Raw genomic sequence first — 16,926 nt, 5'->3', positions numbered from 1 at the left:
TAGGGATAATTAAAGCCTTTAAATGCTTTAGAGTGGCAATTGCTCTGTAAACTTGAACAATTAGCCAGTGAATTGCCTGGTTGACTTTATTTTAGACACTTTTCTATTTATAACTGCCAAATGAGAGTTTTGTGTGTCTGGTACATTTAAGTGGTAATACAACAACAGTCCACCTGCCTGCAAACTTTGCTGCATATGCTTATCGACTTCTGAGTAGTCTTAGGAATTTCAAAGCAACTATTCTGAGGTACAAACATCCAGTGGGTTTCCTGAAACAACTATAGCATTACTGCTAATGTAGTTGTGTGAAAGTGAAGGTAATTTATAGCGTAACAAGCATGGTGAAAGCAAAGTTAAAATTGCTTGCTGTTGGCAGTTATCTACAAACTCTTGCTTTCCAATACTGACAACAGTTTGATTGTAAATGGTAGCTATGCCACATGCGTTATTGAGGAGAGGCATGTGTCAAACTATTTGAAAGGAAGAAGAATTAAAATGTAAGCTTGACCTGTACAAGGTTAGATATCTAAGTGAAATACCTGTTGACTGCTGAATTGCAGACCTCCACCATCTCCTCTGTTTCCCCTTTCCCTTCCCATGTAACTTTTTATTTTTATCCCCAGGTAGGAATCTCTCTTCCCTTCACACCATCACTTTGAACAGTAGAGTTACTGTTCCAGAGAACTTTGTATTCAGCAATGCTGAGGTAGTACTTAACCAGTTCAGTTGCTCGCATGCTTACTACTTACCCAGCTTGACAGCAGGAGATACAGGGGAGATAACTGGGCAGAAATATAGCATGACTGACTATGTTAAAGATACAACTGGTCTTAAAGGTTTACTTTACTTGGAGGTGATAATGCTTCTATTAATTTTGGCAAAGCTATTGCTGATTTGTAATTGGGAGTAGACATGTTCCTGCCCTCATTACAGTTTAAATGAGATTCCTAACTAGGGTAGAGGATAATTTAATTGTGTTAGTTTGACATAGTTGGTTGTTTATGCATTGAAGATGGACTCTGATTAGGACCATATGAGAGCGAGAGGTTAGGTGGATATGTATAGGAGCATTTAGGTGAATACATGGGTCGTCTTGGCTCTGAGCCTCTAACCAGCTGCAACTTGTTGGATTCTGAAAAAAAAAACCCACTCTTCTTTTGAACAATGAACACTTGGGGGAAAGTACCTGCTTTTATACTTAATCTATTGTGAATGTGCATTTCTGTCTTGTCTATGGTTGACTATGTAGTTTAAGTTTAGAAAGATTCATTCTGACCTCATTACATTTTAAATAAATTCTCAGGTGAATCAATTCACAGATCCTGAACAACAGGAACCCATGTAAATTTTTCTTATGCTTTGTTAATATCCTGAGTATTTAAAAGCAGTGTGGATGCCAGCATATGACTGGCTTCTCCTTGCACATGTAGCATTTAGATAACTCCAGTTTTACTTACTGTCTCTACCTTGGATTCTGGATAGTGTAGGGGAAATGAAGCTGGGTCTGGAGCCAGGAAAGGATGTCCTGTATTTTGAATTTTAGCTGTTCCTTACAATAATATTAAAAGAATCAGGATATTGCCTAAAACCCGATTGTATTTCTTACCTTGCTTCAGTATTTTTATTAAAAGGTCCCAATACCTTTTCATTTGTTAAGGAAATACACTTTCATTTTAACTCTTGAATGCTCTTTTTAGCATATGTTGTGTATGTGTTGAGGGTTTGGTTTTCTTTTCTAAAAATTATTTGAAATAATCCTATTGTAAAATGAGGGGGACTTTGGCGGAGATCATCTCTAGCTACATGTATTAACACTATTCTGATGTAAGGACAGAAACAAAAAATTGCTTTCTTACATTGAGCATTTATAGATATAGTTAAGCCAGTCATTTGTTTAAAGATAAAAGATGTCATAATCATTGGTTCTCAATATAAGCTTTTAATGAGGAAGATGAGAGGGCACAATTGTCTGAGGTTTGAGTTTTCTTCTCCACAAATGTCTCTTAATTTTATTCACTGGGAAATTGTTGCATTTAGGCTTAGCATTCTTGTGTGCTAGCAAATAACATGCATTTATCTTCGCTATATATTTAACTTTGCTTTTGTTTTAAATAATTTAATCTTCCCACTGCCTAGTGAAATCATATTGTCCCTCAGGTAGGATAAAAATTGATCTCATTTGTTTGTGTGCAAGCAACTGCATCAGAGTCTGTTCCTGTGTCTGTTTATAATAAAGGCAAGATATTAATTTCTGTTACAGATAAGTGCAATGACAGTCTTCATTTCATTACGGGGAAGCATTTGTAAAATTACAGGATGCTTTCTATAGAAATCCAGAAAGTCACCAAAAAGAATTAGAGGCTGAATTGATTTAAATGAGGTGGGGGGGTGGAGAGGTGGGGAATTCCAATGTACTTCAGCATCAGAAAGGGGAAATCCTTGGATCTAAAGCTGTTCTTTTGGAACAGAACACTTCTCTTGGTCAGATCCTTTAGCAATCTTTTTCAGTCCCTGCTAATCTTTTGAATGTTTGCTTTTTTTCACCTCATCATTTTCCTATTCATGCTATCATAAACTTCAGGGAATTGATATTTCATATGTTTATAGAATTTCTCATACAGTTTTAATCAGATGATTGCAACTATCTCTTAATTTTGACTAGGGGTCCTAAAGCATTGTGCCCCCTCTTTGTATATGCTGTAGAAACATGCTACAGGAGAATAAAGAACCATTACAATCAGGTTTTGAGATGCTAATAGAATACAAGTAAATGACTGAGGTCTGATTTAAAAAAAAAAAAAGGGGGGGGGGATTATTTTAAAACAGAGACATGTCTTCAGGAAGAGGCATTTCATTACTCATCTTCATTTGGATTGTAATATGTATAGCCATAAAGTTATACAATCTCTTTCTGATAAAAACAGCTTATTTTTTTCAGTGAAAACAGGGAATCCCTATTGTGCAAGACCTTGGAAGTCATAGACCATGATGGGACTGCCCAAGTTGGGCAGAACTTGCCCTTGCTAGGCAGTCAGGAATGCCTTTTGGGGAGTCTTTTTCTTTACCCTGCTCTTCCTTCTCTCTGTTCTGCTATTCAGATAGGTTTTATTAGCATTAAACAATTGCCTGTGTGTTACTAATCTGCTATAATCTTTGCTCTGTGGGCTTCAGGAAAACTGTCTTGAAGTATCTTACTTGGTATTTTAGGTGACTGATTTGCAGTGCAACCAATCTCAGCTTCCTGAGATGCTAGAAATGCTGAAGACTTATCTTTAAAAAAAAAAACAAAAACCAAACAAAACCCAACAAAAAACCCCCACCAAACTACTTTAATTGCTGAACTACTTCATCTTAATTAGTAAGTGTTCTCAAGAATTTAGTGGTTAGTGAGATGCAGTTGAAAGTCCACTTATAGTTGACAGGAGTTTTGATATCTAAGACCTTAATCTATCATTTTATTTACTTATTTTAGGATGCTTTTTATTTCTTCGTTATAAAGTGCTAACTGATGCTAACTATCTCTTTACATTATCTAAGGATAGTACCATTGTGTCTATGTTTATTGCTGTTGTACTTTTTTTTTCACTGCAACTAATTTTATTGGTGATTAGTAGATTTTTCACTCAAATTCTGTAAGTGGTCTTACACAGAATCGAGTATGTGGCTTTAAATAGAAACTAGCAGAGCACAAAAAATGGAGGAAAGTATTTGGAAAACATGAAATTGTCACATGTGACTTTTTCAGTGAGCTGTAATTGAAAGCTAAACTTTTGTATTTGTTACTCTTCGGTGTATATACATGTTCCTTATCTCTAATGCTCTGCTAAACTTTCCCACATGTCACAAGCTGCAATTTTAGTCTCTTCATGTGACAAAATGAGAATTTCAGGTTGGATGCTAAGGCCAGGCCAGTACTCAATCTCCAAACAGTTACAGCAACTTCTGTTTTCTTTTTGCTGCTGCTATCAGAATTGGAAAGAAAAAAAAAAAGTACCAGGATAGTATGCATTTCAGCTACCATACCCTTAATATTGGGCGAATCATGTGGGAGACTGATCGCAGCAGGCTGGACTTCCTAACTGTACCATACCTGATATTTCAAAAGGCTAGAAACTCAGTGGGTGTTATGCTTAAGGATCCTATAAGGAGATATAAATGAAGGTAGTAGATTAAAGTATTGGTGATCTTCTAGAAAATGATTGCTCATATGACAAAGATGTTAATTCACAAATGTGGTGAAACTGGTGTTGAGGATGAAATAAGGCTACTGGAGGAGAAAAAGATGTAAGGAAATGAAGAAGGATCTTAGATGGAGAGCAGGGAAGAAAACATGAGGCCTTAGTATTGCAGGGCTGGGAAAGGACCTTCAGGACCCTCTGATACTGCACTCTCCTCTGAAGCAGGATCAAATAGACCTGTGCTATTCCTGGCAGGGCATTCCCTGTACTCCCCATTAAATTTTTAGGGTGTTTTTTTTTACTTTGTTCACTATTTATTCAGAATACTTTTGCCACAGTTTAGGAATGCTGCTATTGTCCATATTCAACATGGACACAAAGGCAAAGTGTTCTCTGCAGCAGATTTTTATATACCTCAGTGCAATCATGGACTCTTGCCTCAGCCTTCACTTCTTTATGCTAAACTGTGGTGTGTTGCCATACAACATTCAGAAAAATGTCAGTTTTACTGCAGCAGCTGATTGTTTCTGCTTAAGTTTTGTACCTTTTGGTCATCTGTCTTTGTCCAGAGCACATCTCCAATTGAAGATCACTGTGACTTCTATCCAGGCTCCCACTATATTTCCTGGCCCTTTCAGCTTTGGTAAAGTTTGCAAATTGTATAATCAAAATCCTTAGTTCATCAACCATGTCATTATGGTACTTGATAGGACTGACTCAAAGGATTCATTGCTGCAGACTCCCCTTCAGCACAACCTTTCTTTTTGGCAGGAAATTGCTGGTGTCCTCGCTGAAAGGCTAGTGATGTACATAGGCTGTTGTATACTGTATTTCTTCAGAAGATGTTCCAATGCCATAATTCTAATATGGCTTAGTGCTTTCTTGTCAAGATGTAGATAAAACATTATTGCTATTTTATTTTTATAATGTGTGTTACCTGTCTACAGGAGGAGATTAGATTAACTTGATATGTCTTTGATAAATCCTGCTTGCTGTTCTTTGTTGTTGTTTTCTGTGCAGTGAAACCCAGTCATTATTTGTCCTGCTATTTCTCTGTAACTGTCCAGTTCTTCCTCTTCCATAGGTATACCATGCTTGCCATTCTTTAAGTTTAATCTTTTGTACTGTAGCCATCTCTCCTGAGTTCTCAAAAATAAACTGCTGATGGCTCTAAGGATTTCATCAGCTAGTTGTTTAAATATCCTAGGAGGAAATTCATCTTGCCATGTGGATTTGAGTGTTTGAGAAAACAAACCTCTCCCTCCCTGTATCTTCCTAACTAATGGTTTTGTGCAAGAGAGGCATAAAGAAACAAAGTTAGTAATCCTTACTGCACATAGTCACCTGTCCTGAAGTAGAAAAGTGTGATTCCAGGTACCAGCAATGGCTACCACTATGCCCAAAGTGATTTTTTTCTCCATGTAAGAATAAATCCATTTTTGTGGGGATTGCTGGTACAAAAAAAATGTACAAAAGGAAGTGAAAATAATAATGTACAAAGGCAGTAAAAAAGTCTTAATTTACTTATTTGGGGAATTTTCTTTATTTAGATCTTCTAAAAACAAAAAATAAGGCCAGTCAGATGAGTGTGTATACAATGCAGTGTCAGTGCTTCTTATTTCTAAACATTAAACTTTTTTTCTCCTATGCCTTGCTGAAGGTAAAGATAAGTATGAAATAACCTGGCATAAGTTTAAGGTGGATGGTGACACCAGCTGGTTGTGAAATATATGTATATAAAAGAGCATGAGTTCAGATCTTTCCACTGACTTGGATGGAGAAGCTCATGGAATGCTGTTAGTACCATGTCACTGCAGCAGTTAAATGTAGATGTTTGTCTCGGCTTTTGAAGATGCCTGTCTTTTATGGTTATGCAGAAAATTAATTCCCAGATACAGATCTGCACCTCCATATTTGCTTTGTATGAGGGGAATTTTTCATCCTCAAGTGTCTTGGTTGTCTCTTGTAATGATGAATTTGGGTATTTTCTTTACCTGATCTCTTCTGTTTCTATCGAGTTGTTATCCTAAGAAATTGGATGAAATGACATAGTGGTAGTATGTTCTTGCTAAGGATGTTTGAGCTTAATTCCCTGTTTGGAAAGAATGCTATGATGGCAGAATACAGGAATATTCTATTTGATTTCAAAAGAAAGTAAATAGTCAAAATTCTACGTTAGTTGTGCTAAAAAAATGTTTTTTTAATCAAGAAAAGGGAAGAATATTGAATGGAGATCAAATGTTTTATAACTTTTATTGTAGCAGGAAAGATGCAGAGGAAACCCTGCTCAGCGTGTGGTAGAATCGGATTTGGAAAATATACGGAGAAGTCAGTCTGGTTCCATAATGGGCTGTGGAGTATAGGCTGACTTTGCTGTAGCTTTTTTCCTTTCTGGTAAGAAAGCAGGCAGTGTTACTGCTTTGGAGAGAGCAAGGTTCTCAAAAAAATGGACATGCCAAGAAATAATCATAGAAAGTGGCAGTTTTGTAGAAAATGGAGAAACTGAAAAATCAAAGTAGAATTACGCCTGAAGGCAGAAGGCAAAGGACAAAAGATGTCAACAGGCTGATGTTTTGAAAATATATGTAGGGTCTATTCAGCATTTCCCAAATTAAATAATATGTTGACTTGCAGAAGATCCAACTGCAGTCCAGGTCTTTAAAAAGGGAAGAATAGTGTTTGAGCGTTAGAGATGGCAGAAATAGGTAACCATACCAAATACTATTTATTTCTATGTTGTTTCTTGTTCTGAAGCTCTTTACGACTGTAACTATTTGCTGCTATAAAATAAAGTCATCTCTTGGGCAAGAAAGATTTGGCACTCTGGGAAAAAGCACATTGCAAAAATGGAAATGTGAGATGTTAGGCCAAGAAGAGCCTTGCTGCCTTCTGCAAAGATCTCATCCAGAATTGCCTGGTCTGTGAGCTGCAGAGTCTGTCATCAGTTGAGCTATGTTTAGTAATCTTTAGACTGTCCATGCACATCTGGGTGTGATCTTAGGAAAACAAGGGCACCTGGGGTAGTGAGCAAGAATTACTGGGTGGTGAGCTACTTTCCCTTCTGGAAACTGAGTTGTGTGTTTATCTTCATTAGAGCTGTTAAACCTACTCATGTGATCAGGAGTTCCAGAGATCTTTTACAGATTCACAAACCTGACAAAAACTGAAAACCTTCAGCTTCACTATTTAAAATCTTGTACATATTGAAAATCTTGAATTGCAACTTTCTTCAAGCATAAAAGAGCAATAGTGTCTTCACTTAAAATAACAAGGTAAGGTCATACGCTCTTGGGGGTTTCAATATTGTGGACTGAGTAGTCTCTTGAGGTAGTTGAATGAATCTGGTTTTACTGGCTTAAGAGGAATATTAAAGGCTTGAACCCACATATTTCCTCATGTAAGGACCTTCTTAGTTGTAGTGGGTGGGAAGGAGTGGAGTTTTGGGAAGTGGAGTTTATTTAGGAACCAGTGAAATTAGAGCTGCTACTGCTTGATCGGGAATACCATTCACCTATGTACAGACAAGAGAGTGTAAAAAGAGACAAACACTTGTAAAAGAGCAAGCTGTTTTAAAAAAAAAAAACCCAAAACACAACACCAAAACCCAAAAACTCTTCTTCACAAAGTATCAAGGTTCTATTAGAAATGTTATTAATGCTATATCATCACTTAATTTGCATTATTCTCTTGAATTGTTAGTACTTTAGGGTTTTTATTTAAAAAAAGAAAAGAACATGGCTTTGAAATGTTTTGGAGACTGTCAGCACTTTTCATTTCTGTGTGTTTCTAATGGAATAATTCTGAAACATGCATTATCAAAAAGTGTATTAACACCTAAAAAGCAGTGTAAACAATGTCCCTGATGTGCCTTGGTATGCTTCTATTTGCATTACTGCAGGCTTGAAATACACTAAGCAATTTAATTCTTCCAAGCTGCGTTGTGTAGATAGGATGACAGTATCAGATATTTTCCTGCCTTTAATGGTCATTGGGATTGTCATTGCTGAAGAGAACAGCTGAGTTGCCTGTTAAACAGTTTTCTTGGAGCATATAACTATACTAAAATGGAAAGCATTGCATGGGTGTATGTACATATGGCAAGTGCATGATCTTTCAACCTATTATACAACAGGATCTTGTGTTCAACCTTTTCTCCCCCCCTCCTTTTTTTCCCTTTGCATTACTGAAAAGGTGGGGAGATTTGGAATGTGCAGCCCAGCAAGTCTGGTTATTTTTCTGTTACAAAAGAGGATAAATAAATCAAATTTGCTGCAGTAGCATGCACTTCTTTCTTAAACTTTTTTGTAAAGTTTGCAAACCTCTAACAATAGTTCTTCCTGCAAGTATTACTTACATACTAGTGAAAAACCGTGGGATTTAAAATAAAAAACCAACTAAACAAACAAAAAGCAAAACCAAAACTCCCACAATTTTGAGAACTGTTTAAGTGGGAGCCTGACAGTGACTGACTGACCTTCAGTGAAGGTTGCTGTTGGGAACAGAACAATATAGCCTAAACTAACCTATAGACTTCCCCCCTGCCAGGACAGGCCTGGCATTTGCTTAAAGCAACAGCTTCACAGTTTAGAGTAACCTGAATATTGGAAGAATTATTTGGACCACGTTAGATTGCAAGTAGAAGTAATATTATTTGTAATATTATTTGTAATATTATTTGTAAGCTTTTCTTGATTTAAAAACAAAACAAAACAAACCTTCCTAAGTAATATGTGTCCAAATAATACAAATTACAAGTTCTGCCATAAATGGACTCTTTTGGGACCACTGTAGATAACAGTAAGTAAATAAATGAGGAAAATACTGGAGAATATTCAGCCACTAGAAAATATTTACAGTATCTATTAGAGAAAATAAGAAACCCCCCTTAATTCCTACTTTTTGTTTTAATGGCAACTGTATTAAATTAGATTCTTGTATAGTAAGATGAGCGTATTGCAGTATGAGTGTTTTAAGAGCTCTGTGTACCTGCAAGCTAACCTATTGTTAGATGACTTATTGTGGTCTAAATAGTGTTTGTCTGTGCAACTCTTCTGCCATGTAGAATATTTTCAAGCTGTAGTTGAACCACCTGATTGTAAGAGACTAGTTATTGCTTAACCACAGATGCGGATTGTCATTGTCCAGGTTCAGCCATGCCCATGCCATAGACTAGTATTCTCTCCAACCTGTAGGGAAGCAGCTTGCATGATCAAGGCCTGATTTTGATTCAGGGAAGATCAGCTAGGATAACTTAAACAGTTCTGTTTGGCTGTCTTGTCTTTTTAGTGTGGCTTTTTTTTTATTAGGGGGCAGGTGGGGAGTGGGATGTTGGAGTGTGGGTTGTGTTGGGTTTTTTTGTTGTTGTTTTAAGCCTGAGATGAAGGTAGCTGTGCTTGCACAAATTGCTATGCCAGTGATGTGCTAGTCATGCACCAGCTTACTGTGTCCTAAATTCTCAATTTGAATGTTCCTGATTGCTCCAGAGTGGGTACATGGGATGTTGGGAGAACAATCTGCAGTTCAAGTCATCCTGTCAGTTAAGGTTGGTGGTAGTTAAGCTGCCTGCAGTTGATGAGACTTAAGAACATCCTAGGACTCCCTCTGGTCCTCATTTAACTGCTGCACTGCAGTTGATATGGGGCAGGAGGAAGAGGCCACACAAAGGGAGGAGATGGGTCGAAATATGTGAAAAGTAAAGAACAGGGTGCTGGGGAAAGGTAAATGTTAAAAGAAAGTAAGAAAGCTAAGGAGGTTGAGAGAGGTAAGAAGAAAAAATAAAATAGGTCTGAAACTTTATTTTATTCCCATGAATTTAAACAAGCATTGGATCAGACTGAAAATAAGTAGAAAGAAATAACCCCAATAGTAAATAATCCCCTTGCTGGCTCTTTCACTTACTAATGGAACCAGGGAAAAAGCTTTGTAATGTTGCCTGTGTAAAGGGAGTCTTGAGAAACTGAGGCTATGTGGGAGTCCAGCATGCTTGCACAAAGAGAAATAGTCTGCTTTGTTTTTTGATGACTTTTTTAAAAAAGTTAAACTAATTCTTGTAATGTGACTGCTGGTTTCTGGTTTGTGTTCTAAGACCAAACTATTTTAAATTGTGTGTTTACTCCCAGAAATTGTTGGCATGACCACAGTCAGTCCATTCTGTGAGGTATCTCTTACTGCTTCACCACTTGTCTCTGCTTTTTGAGATTTAAGCTGTGACCCTGAAATTGCTCAGTCTGACACCACCAAGATGGGAAGTTGTTTCTTGCTAATTTTCAGGTGCAAGAGTGTTTTGTGCTTTTTAAAAATAGGTTTCAGGGCTAAAAATAATTAAAAAACCCAAAGCAACCACAACATCCCCACCACCCTCCCAACCCTCCTTGAAACAGCCCTCCATTTTTGTGCCTACACCTGAGCTGAAACACCATATGGTGGCTGTCTGAAGAGTGGAAAATGACAGGGGTAATGATGGTTGTCATGCTATTATGACAAAGCTCTTTAAACTGCAGGATCTAACATCTGAGAATTGTTTAAAACTGTAGGCTCTGTTGTTGCTATCAATGGAGCTACCCTATGACTCCACTATGAATATAGCTGGTGAAACAGCATTTCATCAGCTGTGACCAAGACCTCCAAAAGGCAGCTGGTGGATAAAATTCTTTCTGGTACTTACCTGAAGGTTATTTGGTTTTCTGTGTTTGGAGCTGTTCTTCCTTTCTTTTTTTTCTCACTGAATATCCAAGCGGAAGTTTGTAACTGACAGGAAGTTCCTATCAAGCCCTTTCATCAGCTGTCCCCTTTGGAGGTGTTTTGTGTGTCCATGTTGTTAGCACTGCAGTTCTGTTCGGTGTGTTATGGCTATACGTAAGATTTGCCAATGAGTCAAACTGCAGAACACTAGAAAGTTCAAAGTAGTGCATTTTGTTATCTCTCAGAATATATGGGGCATTAAAATTCTGACAGCTCGTTCTCATAAAATAAGTGCAATAAGTGTGGGAAGTTGCTTACAAAATAACCAATGTGTTGATTGTGTTGAGTATGGGCACTTGAGCTCTTTTCGTACAAGTTCACAACACAGCTGGTTTGTACCAATACAGGTGCAACCAAGTTGTGCTGGTGCCTGGCCTCTTGGCTTGGCTCAGCTTCCTTAACCCAGTGTAGATGCGGGGTTTTACAAAGCTTGAGAAAACTGTGCAATATTAGCTCCACAGATGATTCTTCAGTTCAAAAAAAACTAGCTGGAAATTTGGAGGGGGGCCATATACCTAGTGTTATTCCTGTTTATGCCTTGCAAACTGAAATTTGCAGAAGGATATCCAAAGCAAAAGTGGCTCGAAGCTATAGAATGGTAATTTTCCATAAACTCCCCTCATCCTCCCAGGTGGCTGTCTGATGTACTACAATGTTGTATTCCTCTGTGTGAAATAAAACCCTAAATATGAAATGAAAGTGCAGCAGCAGCTTTACTGAATATCAGTATCATTCTTGCTTGCAAATAGCTGATGGCAAGAGAAGATAAATTGAGTCATTTATATCGTGAGATTATCAGTGTGCTTAGTACAATGAAATGGTAATGTTCAATGGAAAAGCACTATTGAGAGAAAATACTTGGTATGCAAATTATAAAAGATAAAATAGCCATTCAAATAAATCTGTTAAAATTACTGAGGTTATAATAATATCTAGGGAGTACATAAGGTGCTGTGTAGCTGATGCAGTTGGTATTCTGTTCTGTGGTAGGGTGAGACTTGCCAGCCATAGCAATATGCTGCTTTTGAGCATTTCTTCTGAAACAAGAATTTAAACAGGTCTTTCTACCTAGTTATGCTACAACCTTGCACCTATGGTGATCAATAGGCTACCTGCTTCTTCCCTGATAAACTAATTCATTATGGTGGCCTGCATTTCCTGTCATCATTTGCAATGATATAGGAATATCTGATTAAAAAAACAAACAAAAAAAAAATAAATAAAAAAATCTAGAGATAGTGGCAATCCCAAAGGCACTTGTACAATGAATTAATTTCTTGTAGTGGATTAAAGTGTATGGTTTCTAATTAATTCTGGTATCACCTTTTTTCATAAAAAGAACCATCATATCATAAATTCATAATTAAGAAGGATTGTGCACGGTGAGATTGACCTTTGTACCTTTACTTCTTTTTATTTTAATGCAACTGTCTTCAAAAAAAAGATTTGGGCCCTGAGCAATTCTAGGATGAAAATAAAGTGGAATGGAAAATGTCATGAATATTTACAAGTACGTTGCCTTTTTGTTGCAATAGTTTGTTTATGGTTGGCTTATAAGCTCTCATATAGGAGAGTATAAATGTACTGTCTAGTGCTAATATTTTATTCATTAAAGATGTTGTTCAGATCTCAACGGAATAGTTGGGTGGTGTCACCTCCCTGTTAAATTCATTATTCAACAGATTTTTCCCTGGAGAAAAGGAACTTTTGTGGCTATTCTTCAATGTTTTTGCCCACTCCCATCCTTTCCAGGCTTAAAGCATCCTCTACACCATTCAGTCACTCCAGGAAACTAATGAAGAAGAAAAATGTCTTAGCTTAAGTAAGCTGTTATCTGCCCCTTTTGAATCAGTGCCCGTGGCTGAACTCAGGAGTAATAATGTGCTTTTGACTGGCAGTGGGGATGAGAGAACAAGCAGTGGAGAGTACAGTAGATTTGAGCTCCTTAGTGCCTTGTATTGGCTCATGTTCAGCTGACTGCATCTGGTACCTACAAATAGTCATGGCACAAAGAGCCAGGAGCCAGATGTGGCGTGGGAGGTCAGTGCAGTGCAGGTGATGTGCTGCCACTGTCCCCTTGCCTGGCGGTAGCTGCTGGGGCTATAATGCTGTGGGAGTGCTGGGGGAATAGAAAAAAGGGTGAGAAAAGCTCAAGCTTGTCACACATGGCAATTACTTATACCTGGGGTCTTTGCAGGTGGGGTAGGAAAGAAGATTCAGTGATGGAAAATTTATTCTAGCTATGAAACATCTACCTACAAAACAACTGCTCTCGGTACAGTTTTCAGTTTCCAGTACACACAGAGAATGTTCTTCTGGAGCCTGGTTTACTGAAGAGCTCAGCAGGAGGTGGAAATCTGGCTTTGAGCCAGCAGCAAACTGGCAAACTTTTTTTTTCTTTCTGCTCCTGGGAGTGATTTTTGTCCCTTCATATTCTCTCCAAGTTGTCCTGCAGTTTGCTTTTATTAATATATTATTTTAACTTGATGCTGGAACTTGTCTACAAATGGCTGTTGAAAAGCAGATCTGTTATTTTGATGAATAAATTGGATGACAGCTACTAGGGAAGAGTGAATATATGCTTTATTGGAAGAATAAAACCTCTACGAAATAAATGGTACCAGGAATAGAAAAATATGCACAGGTACTTTTGTCTTGTGTCCAAACAAAGGCAAAACCTTTGTAGTATAAAATGGTATTCGTAAAGATAAGTGAAAATCCCCTTTTTTTAGCCAGTTTTTACAGCCTGTGTTGTAAAACAGTTAAGATTTCTAAAATTCAGAAGTCTTATGTCGTAGTGTTAATCACATTTTTGCTGTAGCATTGCTAATGATTTTTTAAAGACCATTGTGGTTATTTCTGCCTGTTTCTTGTATCCCTAGAGACACTGATATTCCTTGCAGTTCAGTATTGGTCAGAAAGGGCTGGAAGACTTGTTTTGATGCTCGTGGAGGTGGTTGTCACTGATCCCACTGGTGGACAGTGAGGGAACTGGTCTTGAGGGCTCTGGGCAGGCATGGGATATGGTTCTTCAGATGGACAGACGAAGCTTAGCCAGATCCTAGTGAAAGCTAGGATGAATGTGGCTATCCCCTCCCAGCTTCTAGAGGCTGAAGACAGTGGAAATAGTACAAAGCTACTTCTGGCTGTAAAAATATATTGTGTTGTGGCAATATGGTCCTTCTGCACCAACCCAAAAGCTGAGAAGGAAAATAGTGATTTTTCAAATCACCTTATCACTCTGTCTTCACAGTGGTCTTGGTTTTCTTCCCAGTTTGATTTTTGACTCTTCAAAATTTTTACTGAATATTACTACTATTTGGTGTTTACCTGAAAACCTGCAGCTCTGAGTGTGATGGGGGAGGGCAGGAGAAGGGGGCTTGTTAACCATGGCCTGAGGAAGAGATATTCTTCAGCTAGGATTTTTTTTTTTTTATTGTTTGTATTTATTGGGCTTCTTAGTCTTACTGCTTGCTTCACTCCTCTTCCACTGCTTCTTGCAATTTCTGGAGCTGTTACTGCTCCTTCCTCCTTAGCTTTTCCCAATGTACCTTTGTCACAAGTGCTTGCTTGTTTTGCTGCCTGTGGGACAGGCAGGTAGGGCTGGGATGGGAGGCACTGTATTTCCCAGTGCACAAGGACCCAGTGAGGGCTTGTAGGGTTGTTGATGGTACCTGGTGTCTGTTGCTGTAGAGACTCAAAGCTGCCTGTGGTTGAATTAAGCAGTTTTGAAAGAGGGACTTACCTACTATATTTGGTTTTAATTAACCGTGTTCTGAAAGGGCTACACACTGCAGTGGTTTAATGTATTGTCAATTTATTTCAAGTTAGTTTGAGAGCCAGAAGGCAGAAAACCCTCTGAGAAGAGCCACTGTCAGGATCTCGGAGCTTTGAGCGTCTGCATAGTCATGTTTAGCCTTGGTAGAAGCTGCATTAGGTAACTTGCACCACGAGATGATATAAAATATACGTAGTTTATCCCTTTTTGTGTGATTGGCATATAAAGGGTTTTATTAAATAGGTGAGATGTTGGGCTATATTTCATTAATACCTGAACTCTTCAGTCATATAATCAACCAACATTAACTGAGTTTTTCCTTTGCTTTCCTGCCTCTCTCAGTCTGTTCAGATGATTGTAACACAAAAAGAGATGCTTCTTAGAAACTCGGTGGCACAAAGCAGAAACCAAGTATCTCTTTTGGTCCCATGTTGATGGTTTTGCCAGCCTTTTCTGGGAGGGCGCAGATGGTATGAGGGAAGGAGAGCGCCTTTTTTTCTCTAGCTAATTTGCTCTGATTTTTTTTTAATAATTTCTGAGGATTAATTAGCGATTATGTTGTTCCCACTCTGCATGTATGCTAAAACATCTGATTTAAAGGCACTTGGTAGTTGTTTCTCTAATCTACAGTAGGATACAATATGGCAGTACATAATTAAAAAGTACTTTAAACAGACATCATTCTATGTTTGTTATTTTTCACTTGGGATGAAAATTAACAGGGCCTAGTAGTGTGGCTGCATTAGTGTGTGGTCAGCATTTCCAGTAATTTTAGCCCTTATATTAGGAGTTTAAATGTAATTAAGTTTATCTAATTCCCCCTGCAAAGTGTTTTTAAGCCTGCCGTGAGTTTTCTTCCTTTTCTATCTTTATAACATGTACTAAGACATTCCTAAATGCTAAAAGTAGAACAACAAAAGTATAATGTGGGGTTTTCTTGTGAGTTTACTCTGAGCTATCCTCTTTATGCTTGAGTTGTTCAGTTTGTGCAGCAGGTCTTGTGAGCAGGAGCATCAGAATGATGCACTGTGCCCTATTGTTTGTTTCTGATTATTTATCTACACAAAACTCAACTCTCTTGAATCTTGTAGTGTTGTCACTTCACCAGTTGTTCCTATATAGTCTTAGCACAGCTCTCCAAAGTTGTGCCTTTATAACAGGGAAATTTGCTTGTTGCTCTGTTCCACTCTAGTGTATTCTAAACATGGTTTCAAATGGATTTGAGGATGGGTGGGGAGGGGGAATCCCCAAAATAACATCTCTTCAACTTTTGGCAGCTGGATATAGGAGCAAGTCTGTGATTAGCACTCCCCCGGGAAAGGCAGGCAAGAATGCAGGTGCAGAGGCTTTACCAGTGTGGGTAATCAGTAAATCTGGAACAGCTGTAGTGTGTGGCTGACTTTCTGGGGATACCATAAGAAGCGATGAGAGAGATGGTGGGGGAATTTTCTGATCTCTTGTACTGTACCTAAATAATACCACATCCCACCTGTTTTTTGTATCTCTTTTAGCTGCATAGGAAAAATAAGCAGTATGAAGAAAGCTGCATCTCTTGATGTGATAGCATGTGTAGATAATTATTCTTATCTGAAAATGTATACCAACTTAGAGGCAAGGGAAGAATGTTTGAAGCCTTGGTTTGCTTCAAAACACAGAAAACTTGAATAACTTTTATCCTTTTAATAAAGACCTATTTAAGTACAAAAGTAAAGTTTATTTGTATTAACACTTTCACTGCTAAGATAATGATGGTTAGAAAACATTCGGTGCAAATGTAAGATCAGGGATAAAAATTACTATCTATTATTGAGTAAACTTCAATAGTTGCAAATAAGGTAAAGGGAAACAGCAGTGCTATTAGATCTTGTCCATTGAAAGATTTTTTTTGTGTGTGCATGGTATGATAATTTCTTCTGAATCTCCAGACTTTCCTGGAAAGTCAAGAAGACATCAGAACTGTATGGTTTGAGACTTTCTGCAGGCTTCTAACATAACATGAATTGTGCATTACAGCTCTATGTATTCTAGCTTTCTCTCTCAAAATTTTGGGAGGAAAGGGTATGCAGGGGAAAACTAATATTATTTTTGTCAGCTAGAGACAATGTCAGGTAGTGTAGCGCTCAGAAATTTTTCCACTTGGCATTGGTAAATGGTTTGCTTTGCTTTGCTGGTTTTTTTTCGGAGTCTTCCTCAAAATCCAGCAGAATGCTTTGTATCAGTGCGAAGAAC

Source organism: Aquila chrysaetos, chromosome 9, assembly GCF_900496995.4.
Source record: "Aquila chrysaetos chrysaetos chromosome 9, bAquChr1.4, whole genome shotgun sequence".
NCBI classification, from domain to species: Eukaryota; Metazoa; Chordata; class Aves; order Accipitriformes; family Accipitridae; genus Aquila; species Aquila chrysaetos.
The sequence above is the reverse complement of the archived record's forward strand: the minus strand, read 5'-3'. Positions refer to the sequence as shown.